This window comes from Taudactylus pleione, unplaced genomic scaffold (genome assembly GCF_031769625.1).
Source record: "Taudactylus pleione unplaced genomic scaffold, aTauple2 ptg000550l, whole genome shotgun sequence".
Classification (NCBI taxonomy): domain Eukaryota; kingdom Metazoa; phylum Chordata; class Amphibia; order Anura; family Myobatrachidae; genus Taudactylus; species Taudactylus pleione.
In genome coordinates, this window is record NW_028284952.1 from 2,775,001 (window position 1) to 2,785,000 (window position 10,000).

Sequence of the window (10,000 nt, forward strand, 5' to 3'; positions counted from 1 at the left end):
GGCACCTACAGCCAAACCACACTGGACATGCCCAATATCGTCTGATTTTGGAAGCTATGCAGTGTTGGGCCTGGTTAGTACATGAATGGGAGACCACCTGGGAATACCAGGTGCTGTAGGTAATTTTATACTGCCATAACATTCGTTTCCATTACATTTTACATTTCATTTTTCAACTTATCATTGAATTTACTTGAGTTAAGAAGTAAAAGAGGTCTAAAGTTAATGTTTTTGAGCACCTACAGCCAAAGCACACTGGACAATAACAATCTCATCTGATCTTGGAAGCTATGCAGTGTTGGGCCTGGTTAGTACTTCAATGGGAGACCACCTGGGAATACCAGATGCTGTAGGTAATTTTATACTGCCATAACATTCTTTTCTATTATATTTTACATTTAATTTTTTCAACTTATCAATGAATTTACTTGAGTTAAGAAGTAAAAGAGGTCTAAAATTAATGTTTTTGAGCGCCTACAGCCAAACCACACTGGACATGCCCAATCTCGTCTGATCTTGCAAACTATGCAGTGTTGGGCCTGGTTTGTACTTGGATGGGAAACCACCTGGGAATACCAGGTGCTGTAGGTAATTTTAGACAGCCAAAACATTCTTTTCTATTACATTTTACATTTAATTTTTTCAACTTATCAATGAATTTACTTGAGTTAAGAAGTAAAAGAGGTCTAAAGTTAATGTTTTTGAGCACCTACAGCCAAACCACGCTGGACTTGCCCAATCTCATCTGATCTTGGAAACTATGCAGTGTTGACCCTGGTTAGTACTTGGATGGGAGACCACCTGGGAATTCCAGGAGCTGTAGATAATTTTATACTGCCATAATATTCTTTTCTATTACGTTTTACATTTCATTTTTCAAATAATCATTGAATTTACTTGGGTTAAGATGTAAAAGAGGTCTAAAGTTAATGTTTTTGAGCACCTACAGCCAAACCACATTGGACATGCCCAATCTCGTCTGAACTTGGAAGCTAAGCAGTGTTGGGCGTGGTTAGTTCTTGCATGGGAGACCACCTGGGAATACCAGGTGCTGTAGGTAATTTTATACTGCCATAACATTCTTTTCTATTACATTTTACATTTAATTTTTTCAACTTATCAATGAATTTACTTGAGTTAAGAAGTAAAAGAGGTCTAAAGTTAATGTTTTTGAGCACTTACAGCCAAACCACACTGGACATGCCCAATCTCGTTTGGTCTTGGAAGCTATGCAGTGTTGGGCATGGTTAGTACTTGGATGGGAGACCACCTGGGAATACCAGGTGCTGTAGGTAATTTTAGACAGCCAAAACATTCTTTTCTATTACATTTTACATTTCATTTTTCAACTTATCAATGAATTTACTTGAGTTAAGAAGTAAAAGAGGTCTAAAGTTAATGTTTTTGAGCACTTACAGCCAAAACACACTGGACATGCCCAATCTTGTCTGATCTTGGAAGCTATGCCGTGTTGAGCCTGGTTAGTAGTTGGATGGGAGACCACCTGGAAATACCAGGTGCTGTAGGTAATTTTATGCAGCCATAACATTCTTTTCTATTACATTTTACATTTAATTTTTTCAACTTATCAATGAATTTACTTGAGTTAAGAAGTAAAAGAGGTCTAAAGTTAATGTTTTTGAGCACCTACAGCCAAAGCACACTGGACAATAACAATCTCATCTGATCTTGGAAGCTATGCAGTGTTGGGCCTGGTTAGTACTTCGATGGGAGACCACCAGGGAATACCAGATGCTGTAGGTAATTTTATACTGCCATAACATTCTTTTCTATTACATTTTACATTTAATTTTTTCAACTTATCAATGAATTTACTTGAGTTAAGAAGTAAAAGAGGTCTAAAATTAATGTTTTTGAGCGCCTACAGCCAAACCACACTGGACATGCCCAATCTCGTCTGATCTTGCAAACTATGCAGTGTTGGGCCTGGTTTGTACTTGGATGGGAAACCACCTGGGAATACCAGGTGCTTTAGGTAATTTTAGACAGCCAAAACATTCTTTTCTATTACATTTTACATTTAATTTTTTCAACTTATCAATGAATTTACTTGAGTTAAGAAGTAAAACAGGTCTAAAGTTAACGTTTTTGAGCACCTACAGCCAAACCACACTGGACATGCCCAATCTTGTTTGATCTTGGAAGCTATGCAGTGTTGGGCCTGGTTAGTACTTGGACGGGAGACCACTTGGGAATACCAGGTGCTGTAGGAAATTTTATATAGCCATAACATTCTTTTCTATTACATTTTACATTTAATTTTTTCAACTTATCAATGAATTTACTTGAGTTAAGAAGTAAAACAGGTCTAAAGTTAATGTTTTTGAGCACCTACAGCCAAACCACGCTGGACTTGCCCAATCTCATCTGATCTTGGAAACTATGCAGTGTTGGGCCTGGTTAGTACTTGGATGGGAGACCACCTGGGAATACCAGGAGCTGTAGATAATTTTATACTGCCATAACATTCTTTTCTATTACATTTTACATTTCATTTTTCAAATAATCATTGAATTTACTTGGGTTAAGAAGTAAAAGAGGTCTAAAGTTAATGTTTTTGAGCACCTACAGCCAAACCACATTGGACATGCCCAATCTTGTCTGAACTTGGAAGCTAAGCAGTGTTGTGCGTGGTTAGTGTTTGGATGGGAGACCACCTGGGAATACCAGGTGCTGTAGGTAATTTTATACTGCCATAACATTCTTTTCTATTACATTTTACATTTAATTTTTTCAACTTATCAATGAATTTACTTGAGTTAAGGAGTAATAGAGGTCTAAAGTTAATGGTTTTGGGCACCTACAGCCAAACCACACTGGACATGCCCAATCTCGTCTGATCTTGGAAGCTATGCAGTGTTGGGCCTGGTTAGTACTTGGATTGGAGACCACCTGGGAATACCAGGAGCTGTAGGTAATTTTATACTGCCAAAACATTCTTTTCTATTACATTTTACATTTCATTTTTCAACTTATCATTGAATTTACTTGAGTTAAGAAGTAAAAGAGGTCTAAAGTTAATGCTTTTGAGCACCTACAGCCAAACCACACTGGACATGCCCAATCTAGTCTGATTTTGGAAGGCTATGCAGTGTTGGGCCTGGTTAGTACTTGGATGGGAGACCACCTAGGAATCCCAGGTGCTGTAGGTAATTTTATACTGCCATAACAGTCTATTCTATTACATTTTACATTTAATTTTTTCAACTTATCAATGAATTTACTTGAGTTAAGAAGTAATAGAGGTCTAAAGTTAATGCTTTTGAGCATCTACAGCCAAACCACACTGGACATGCCCAATCTCATCTGATCTTGGAAGCTATGTAGTGTTGGGCCTGGTTAGTACTTGGATGGGAGACCCCCTGGGAATACCAGGTGCTGTAGGTAATTTTATACTACCATAACATTCTTTTCTATTACATTTTACATTTAATTTTTTTAACTTATCAATGAATTTACTTGAGTTAAGAAGTAATAGAGGTCTAAAGTTAATGTTTTTGAGCACCTACAGCCAAACCACACTGGACATGCCCAATCTCGTCTGATTTTGGAAGCAATGCGGTGTTTGGCCTGGTTACTACTTGGGTGGGAGACCACCTGGGAATACCAGGTGCTGTAGGTAATTTTATACAGCCAAAACATTCTTTTCTATTACAATTTACATTTAATTTTTTCAACTTATCAATGAATTTACTTGAGTTAAGAAGTAAAAGAGGTCTAAAGTTAATGTTTTTGAGCACCTACAGCCAAAGCACACTGGACATGCCCATTCTCGTCTGATCTTGGAAGCTATGCAGTGTTGGGCCTGGTTAGTACTTGGACAAGAGACCACCTGGGAATACCAGGTGCTGTAGGTAATTTTATATAGCCATAACATTCTTTTCTATTACATTTTACATTACATTTTTTCAACTTATCAATGAATTTACTTGAGTTAAGAAGTAAAAGAGGTCTAAAGTTAATGTTTTTGAGCACCTACAGTCAAACCACACTGGACATTCCCAATCTCGTCTGATCTTGGAAGCTATGCAGTGTTGGGCCTGGTTAGTACTTGGATGGGAGACCCCCTTGGAATACCAGGTGCTGTAGGTAATTTTATACTGCCATAACATTCTTTTCTATTACATTTTACATTTAATTTTTTCAACATATCAATGAATTTACTTGAGTTAAGAAGTAATAGAGGTCTAAAGTTAAGGCTTTGGGCACCTACAGCCAAACCACACTGGACATGCCCAATCTCGTCTGATCTTGGAAGCTATGCAGTGTTGGGCCTGGTTAGTACTTGGATGGGAGACCACCTGGGAATACCAGGTGCTGTAGGTAATTTTATATAGTCATAACATTCTTTTCTATTACATTTTACATTACATTTTTTCAACTTATCAATGAATTAACTTGAGTTAAGAAGTAAAAGAGGTCTAAAGTTAATGTTTTTGAGCACCTACAGTCAATCCACACTGGACATGCCCAATCTCGTCTGATCTTGAAAGCTATGCAGTGTTGGGCTTGGTTAGTACTTGGATGGGAGACCACCTGGGAATGCCAGGTGCTGTAGGTAATTTTATACTACCATATCATTCTTTTCTATTACATTTTACATTTCATTTTTCAACTAATCATTGAATTTACTTGAGTTAAGAAGTAAAAGAGGTCTAAAGTTAATGTTTTTGAGCACCTACAGCCAAACCACACTGGACATGCCCAATCTAGTCTGGTTTTGGAAGCTTTGCAGTGTTGGGCCTGGTTAGTACTTGGATGGGAGACCACCTAGGAATCCCAGGTGCTGTAGGTAATTTTATACTGCCATAACAGTCTATTCTATTACATTTTACATTTAATTTTTTCAACTTATCAATGAATTTACTTGAGTTAAGAAGTAATAGAGGTCTAAAGTTAATGCTTTTGAGCATCTACAGCCAAACCACACTGGACATGCCCAATCTCATCTGATCTTGGAAGCTATGTAGTGTTGGGCCTGGTTAGTACTTGGATGGGAGACCCCCTGGGAATACCAGGTGCTGTAGGTAATTTTATACTGCCATAACATTCTTTTCTATTACATTTTACATTTAATTTTATTAACTTATCAATGAATTTACTTGAGTTAAGAAGTAATAGAGGTCTAAAATTAATGTTTTTGAGCACCTATAGCCAAACCACACTGGACATGCCCAATCTCGTCTGATCTTGGAAGCAATGCGGTGTTTGTCCTGGTTACTACTTGGGTGGGAGACCACCTGGGAATACCAGGTGCTGTAGGTAATTTTATACAGCCAAAACATTCTTTTCTATTACAATTTACATTTAATTTTTTCAACTTATCAATGAATTTACTTGAGTTAAGAAGTAAAAGAGGTCTAAAGTTAATGTTTTTGAGCACCTACAGCCAAAGCACACTGGACATGCCCAATCTCGTCTGATCTTGGAAGCTATGCAGTGTTGGGCCTGGTTAGTACTTGGACAGGAGACCACCTGGGAATACCAGGTGCTGTAGGTAATTTTATATAGCCATAACATTCTTTTCTATTACATTTTACATTACATTTTTTCAACTTATCAATGAATTTACTTGAGTTAAGAAGTAAAAGAGGTCTAAAGTTAAGGCTTTGGGCACCTACAGCCAAACCACACTGGACATGGCCAATCTCGTCTGATCTTGGAAGCTATGCAGTGTTGGTCCTGGTTAGTACTTGGATGGGAAACCACCTGGGAATACCAGGTGCTGTAGGTAATTTTATATAGTCATAACATTCTTTTCTATTACATTTTACATTACATTTTTTCAACTTATCAATGAATTAACTTGAGTTAAGAAGTAAAAGAGGTCTAAAGTTAATGTTTTTGAGCACCTACAGTCAAACCACACTGGACATGCCCAATCTCGTCTGATCTTGAAAGCTATGCAGTGTTGGGCCTGGTTAGTACTTGGATGGGAGACCACCTGGGAATGCCAGGTGCTGTAGGTAATTTTATACTACCATAACATTCTTTTCTATTACATTTTACATTTCATTTTTCAACTAATCATTGAATTTACTTGAGTTAAGAAGTAAAAGAGGTCTAAAGTTAATGTTTTTGAGCACCTACAGCCAAACCACACTGGACATGCCCAATCTCGTCTGAACTTGGAAGCTATGCAGTGTTGGGCCTGGTTAGTACTTGGATGGGAGACCACCTGGGAATACCAGGTGCTGTAGATAATTTTATACTGCCATAACATTCTTTTCTATTACATTTTACATTTAATTTTTTCAACTTATCAATGAATTTACTTGAGTTAAGAAGTAATAGAGGTCTAAAGTTAATGGTTTTGAGCACCTACAGCCAAACCACACTGGACATGCCCAATCTCGTCTGAACTTGAAAGCTATGCAGTGTTGGGTCTGGTTAGTACTTGGATGGGAGACAACCTGGGAATACCAGGTGCTGTATGTAATTTTATACTGCCATAACATTCTTTTCTATTACATTTTACATTTAATTTTTTCAAATTATCAATGAATTTACTTGAGTTAAGAAGTAATAGAGGTCTAAAATTAATGGTTTTGGGCACCTACAGCCAAACCACACTGGACATGCCCAATTTCGTCTGATTTTGGAATCTATGCAGTGTTGGGCCTGGTTAGTACATGAATGGGAGACCACCTGGTAATACCAGGTGCTGTAGGTAATTTTATACTGCCATAACATTCGTTTCCATTACATTTTACATTTCATTTTTCAACTTATCATTGAATTTACTTGAGTTAAGAAGTAAAAGAGGTCTAAAGTTAATGTTTTTGAGCACCTACAGCCAAACCATACTGGACATGCCCAATCTCATCTGATCTTGGAAGCTATGCAGTGGTGGGCCTGGTTAGTACTTGATGGGAGACCACCTAGGAATCCCAGGTGCTGTAGGTAATTTTATACTGCCATAACATTCTTTTCTACTACATTTTACATTTAATTTTTTCAACTTATCAATGAATTTACTTGAGTTAAGAAGTAATAGAGGTCTAAAATTAATGGTTTTGGGCACCTACAGCCAAACCACACTGGACATGCCCAATATCGTCTGATTTTGGAAGCTATGCAGTGTTGGCCCTGGTTAGTACATGAATGGGAGACCACCTGGGAATACCAGGTGCTGTAGGTAATTTTATACTGCCATAACATTCGTTTCCATTACATTTTACATTTCATTTTTCAACTTATCATTGAATTTACTTGAGTTAAGAAGTAAAAGAGGTCTAAAGTTAATGTTTTTGAGCACCTACAGCCAAACCACACTGGACATGCCCAATCTTGTCTGAACTTGAAAGCTATGCAGTGTTGGGCCTGGTTAGTACTTGGATGGGAGACAACCTGGGAATACCAGGTGCTGTATGTAATTTTATACTGCCATAACATTCTTTTCTATTACATTTTACATTTAATTTTTTCAACTTATCAATGAATTTACTTGAGTTAAGAAGTAATAGAGGTCTAAAGTTAATGTTTTTGAGCACCTACAGTCAAACCACACTGGACATGCCCAATCTCATCTGAACTTGGAAGCTATGCAGTGTTGGGCCTGGTTAGTACTTGAATGGGAGACCACCTGGGAATACCAGGTGCTGTAGATAATTTTATACTGCCATAACATTCTTTTCTATTACATTTTACATTTAATTTTTTCAACTTATCAATGAATTTACTTGAGTTAAGAAGTAATAGAGGTCTAAAGTTAATGGTTTTGAGCACCTACAGCCAAACCACACTGGACATGCCCAATCTCGTCTGAACTTGAAAGCTGTGCAGTGTTGGGCCTGGTTAGTACTTGGATGGGAGACAACCTGGGAATACCAGGTGCTGTATGTAATTTTATACTTCCATAACATTCTTTTCTATTACATTTTACATTTAATTTTTTCAAATTATCAATGAATTTACTTGAGTTAAGAAGTAATAGAGGTCTAAAATTAATGGTTTTGGGCACCTACAGCCAAACCACACTGGACATGCCCAATATCGTCTGATTTTGGAAGCTATGCAGTGTTGGGCCTGGTTAGTACATGAATGGGAGACCACCTGGGAATACCAGGTGCTGTAGGTAATTTTATACTGCCATAACATTCGTTTCCATTACATTTTACATTTCATTTTTCAACTTATCATTGAATTTACTTGAGTTAAGAAGTAAAAGAGGTCTAAAGTTAATGTTTTTGAGCACCTACAGCCAAAGCACACTGGACAATAACAATCTCATCTGATCTTGGAAGCTATGCAGTGTTGGGCCTGGTTAGTACTTCAATGGGAGACCACCTGGGAATACCAGATGCTGTAGGTAATTTTATACTGCCATAACATTCTTTTCTATTATATTTTACATTTAATTTTTTCAACTTATCAATGAATTTACTTGAGTTAAGAAGTAAAAGAGGTCTAAAATTAATGTTTTTGAGCGCCTACAGCCAAACCACACTGGACATGCCCAATCTCGTCTGATCTTGCAAACTATGCAGTGTTGGGCCTGGTTTGTACTTGGATGGGAAACCACCTGGGAATACCAGGTGCTGTAGGTAATTTTAGACAGCCAAAACATTCTTTTCTATTACATTTTACATTTAATTTTTTCAACTTATCAATGAATTTACTTGAGTTAAGAAGTAAAAGAGGTCTAAAGTTAATGTTTTTGAGCACCTACAGCCAAACCACGCTGGACTTGCCCAATCTCATCTGATCTTGGAAACTATGCAGTGTTGACCCTGGTTAGTACTTGGATGGGAGACCACCTGGGAATTCCAGGAGCTGTAGATAATTTTATACTGCCATAATATTCTTTTCTATTACGTTTTACATTTCATTTTTCAAATAATCATTGAATTTACTTGGGTTAAGATGTAAAAGAGGTCTAAAGTTAATGTTTTTGAGCACCTACAGCCAAACCACATTGGACATGCCCAATCTCGTCTGAACTTGGAAGCTAAGCAGTGTTGGGCGTGGTTAGTTCTTGCATGGGAGACCACCTGGGAATACCAGGTGCTGTAGGTAATTTTATACTGCCATAACATTCTTTTCTATTACATTTTACATTTAATTTTTTCAACTTATCAATGAATTTACTTGAGTTAAGAAGTAATAGAGGTCTAAAGTTAATGGTTTTGGGCACCTACAGCCAAACCACACTGGACATGCCCAATCTCGTCTGATCTTGGAAGCTATGCAGTGTTGGGCCTGGTTAGTACTTGGACGGGAGACCATCTGGGAATACCAGGTGCTGTAGGTAATTTTATATAGCCATAACATTCTTTTCTTTTACATTTTACATTTCATTTTTCAAATTATCATTGAATTTACTTGAGTTAAGAAGTAAAAGAGGTCTAAAGTTAATGTTTTTGAGCACCTACAGCCAAACCACACTGGACATGCCCAATCTAGTCTGATTTTGGAAGCTATGCAGTGTTGGGCTTGGTTAGTACTTGGATGGGAGACCACCTAGGAATCCCAGGTGCTGTAGGTAATTTTATACTGCCATAACAGTCTATTCTATTACATTTTACATTTAATTTTTTCAACTTATCAATGAATTTACTTGAGTTAAGAAATAATAGAGGTCTAAAGTTAATGCTTTTGAGCATCTACAGCCAAACCACACTGGACATGCCCAATCTCATCTGATCTTGGAAGCTATGTAGTGTTGGGCCTGGTTAGTACTTGGATGGGAGACTCCCTGGGAATACCAGGTGCTGTAGGTAATTTTATACTGCCATAACATTCTTTTCTATTACATTTTACATTTAATTTTTTCAACTTATCAATGAATTTACTTGAGTTAAGAAGTAATAGAGGTCTAAAATTAATGGTTTTGGGCACCTACAGTAAACCACACTGGACATGCCCAATATCGTCTGATTTTGGAATCTATGCAGTGTTGGGCCTGGTTAGTACATGAATGGGAGACCACCTGGTAATACCAGGTGCTGTATGTAATTTTATACTGCCATAACATTCG

At 37.4% G+C, this 10,000-nt stretch overlaps 1 non-coding gene and 41 pseudogenes across 1 annotated transcript; all 42 read left to right on the forward strand.

The window, feature by feature from the left end:
- Positions 1-3: 3 nt before the first annotated feature.
- On the forward strand, positions 4-122 carry LOC148493733 (5S ribosomal RNA; annotated as a pseudogene).
- A 115-nt stretch (positions 123-237) lies between these two features.
- LOC148493734 (5S ribosomal RNA) lies at positions 238-356 on the forward strand (annotated as a pseudogene).
- Positions 357-472: 116 nt separating this feature from the next.
- Positions 473-591, forward strand: LOC148493735 (5S ribosomal RNA; annotated as a pseudogene).
- Positions 592-707: 116 nt separating this feature from the next.
- LOC148493736 (5S ribosomal RNA) lies at positions 708-826 on the forward strand (annotated as a pseudogene).
- Positions 827-941: 115 nt separating this feature from the next.
- Positions 942-1,060, forward strand: LOC148493737 (5S ribosomal RNA; annotated as a pseudogene).
- A 116-nt stretch (positions 1,061-1,176) lies between these two features.
- LOC148493738 (5S ribosomal RNA) lies at positions 1,177-1,295 on the forward strand (annotated as a pseudogene).
- A 115-nt stretch (positions 1,296-1,410) lies between these two features.
- On the forward strand, positions 1,411-1,529 carry LOC148493739 (5S ribosomal RNA; annotated as a pseudogene).
- A 116-nt stretch (positions 1,530-1,645) lies between these two features.
- LOC148493740 (5S ribosomal RNA) lies at positions 1,646-1,764 on the forward strand (annotated as a pseudogene).
- Positions 1,765-1,880: 116 nt separating this feature from the next.
- Positions 1,881-1,999, forward strand: LOC148493741 (5S ribosomal RNA; annotated as a pseudogene).
- A 116-nt stretch (positions 2,000-2,115) lies between these two features.
- Positions 2,116-2,234, forward strand: LOC148493742 (5S ribosomal RNA; annotated as a pseudogene).
- A 116-nt stretch (positions 2,235-2,350) lies between these two features.
- Positions 2,351-2,469, forward strand: LOC148493743 (5S ribosomal RNA; annotated as a pseudogene).
- Positions 2,470-2,584: 115 nt separating this feature from the next.
- Positions 2,585-2,703, forward strand: LOC148493744 (5S ribosomal RNA; annotated as a pseudogene).
- Positions 2,704-2,819: 116 nt separating this feature from the next.
- On the forward strand, positions 2,820-2,938 carry LOC148493745 (5S ribosomal RNA; annotated as a pseudogene).
- A 115-nt stretch (positions 2,939-3,053) lies between these two features.
- LOC148493746 (5S ribosomal RNA) lies at positions 3,054-3,173 on the forward strand (annotated as a pseudogene).
- A 116-nt stretch (positions 3,174-3,289) lies between these two features.
- On the forward strand, positions 3,290-3,408 carry LOC148493747 (5S ribosomal RNA; annotated as a pseudogene).
- Positions 3,409-3,524: 116 nt separating this feature from the next.
- LOC148493748 (5S ribosomal RNA) lies at positions 3,525-3,643 on the forward strand (annotated as a pseudogene).
- Positions 3,644-3,759: 116 nt separating this feature from the next.
- On the forward strand, positions 3,760-3,878 carry LOC148493749 (5S ribosomal RNA; annotated as a pseudogene).
- Positions 3,879-3,994: 116 nt separating this feature from the next.
- On the forward strand, positions 3,995-4,113 carry LOC148493750 (5S ribosomal RNA; annotated as a pseudogene).
- Positions 4,114-4,228: 115 nt separating this feature from the next.
- LOC148493751 (5S ribosomal RNA) lies at positions 4,229-4,347 on the forward strand. The gene has a single exon (XR_015870237.1). It is a non-coding gene; the product is annotated as a 5S ribosomal RNA (ribosomal RNA).
- A 116-nt stretch (positions 4,348-4,463) lies between these two features.
- On the forward strand, positions 4,464-4,582 carry LOC148493752 (5S ribosomal RNA; annotated as a pseudogene).
- Positions 4,583-4,697: 115 nt separating this feature from the next.
- LOC148493753 (5S ribosomal RNA) lies at positions 4,698-4,816 on the forward strand (annotated as a pseudogene).
- A 116-nt stretch (positions 4,817-4,932) lies between these two features.
- On the forward strand, positions 4,933-5,051 carry LOC148493754 (5S ribosomal RNA; annotated as a pseudogene).
- Positions 5,052-5,167: 116 nt separating this feature from the next.
- On the forward strand, positions 5,168-5,286 carry LOC148493755 (5S ribosomal RNA; annotated as a pseudogene).
- A 116-nt stretch (positions 5,287-5,402) lies between these two features.
- LOC148493756 (5S ribosomal RNA) lies at positions 5,403-5,521 on the forward strand (annotated as a pseudogene).
- A 115-nt stretch (positions 5,522-5,636) lies between these two features.
- LOC148493757 (5S ribosomal RNA) lies at positions 5,637-5,755 on the forward strand (annotated as a pseudogene).
- Positions 5,756-5,871: 116 nt separating this feature from the next.
- LOC148493758 (5S ribosomal RNA) lies at positions 5,872-5,990 on the forward strand (annotated as a pseudogene).
- A 115-nt stretch (positions 5,991-6,105) lies between these two features.
- Positions 6,106-6,224, forward strand: LOC148493759 (5S ribosomal RNA; annotated as a pseudogene).
- A 116-nt stretch (positions 6,225-6,340) lies between these two features.
- On the forward strand, positions 6,341-6,459 carry LOC148493760 (5S ribosomal RNA; annotated as a pseudogene).
- A 116-nt stretch (positions 6,460-6,575) lies between these two features.
- LOC148493761 (5S ribosomal RNA) lies at positions 6,576-6,694 on the forward strand (annotated as a pseudogene).
- Positions 6,695-6,809: 115 nt separating this feature from the next.
- On the forward strand, positions 6,810-6,927 carry LOC148493762 (5S ribosomal RNA; annotated as a pseudogene).
- Positions 6,928-7,043: 116 nt separating this feature from the next.
- LOC148493763 (5S ribosomal RNA) lies at positions 7,044-7,162 on the forward strand (annotated as a pseudogene).
- A 115-nt stretch (positions 7,163-7,277) lies between these two features.
- On the forward strand, positions 7,278-7,396 carry LOC148493764 (5S ribosomal RNA; annotated as a pseudogene).
- A 116-nt stretch (positions 7,397-7,512) lies between these two features.
- LOC148493765 (5S ribosomal RNA) lies at positions 7,513-7,631 on the forward strand (annotated as a pseudogene).
- Positions 7,632-7,747: 116 nt separating this feature from the next.
- Positions 7,748-7,866, forward strand: LOC148493766 (5S ribosomal RNA; annotated as a pseudogene).
- A 116-nt stretch (positions 7,867-7,982) lies between these two features.
- On the forward strand, positions 7,983-8,101 carry LOC148493767 (5S ribosomal RNA; annotated as a pseudogene).
- A 115-nt stretch (positions 8,102-8,216) lies between these two features.
- On the forward strand, positions 8,217-8,335 carry LOC148493768 (5S ribosomal RNA; annotated as a pseudogene).
- Positions 8,336-8,451: 116 nt separating this feature from the next.
- On the forward strand, positions 8,452-8,570 carry LOC148493769 (5S ribosomal RNA; annotated as a pseudogene).
- A 116-nt stretch (positions 8,571-8,686) lies between these two features.
- LOC148493770 (5S ribosomal RNA) lies at positions 8,687-8,805 on the forward strand (annotated as a pseudogene).
- A 115-nt stretch (positions 8,806-8,920) lies between these two features.
- On the forward strand, positions 8,921-9,039 carry LOC148493771 (5S ribosomal RNA; annotated as a pseudogene).
- Positions 9,040-9,155: 116 nt separating this feature from the next.
- On the forward strand, positions 9,156-9,274 carry LOC148493772 (5S ribosomal RNA; annotated as a pseudogene).
- Positions 9,275-9,389: 115 nt separating this feature from the next.
- On the forward strand, positions 9,390-9,508 carry LOC148493773 (5S ribosomal RNA; annotated as a pseudogene).
- A 116-nt stretch (positions 9,509-9,624) lies between these two features.
- Positions 9,625-9,743, forward strand: LOC148493774 (5S ribosomal RNA; annotated as a pseudogene).
- Positions 9,744-10,000: the final 257 nt, after the last annotated feature.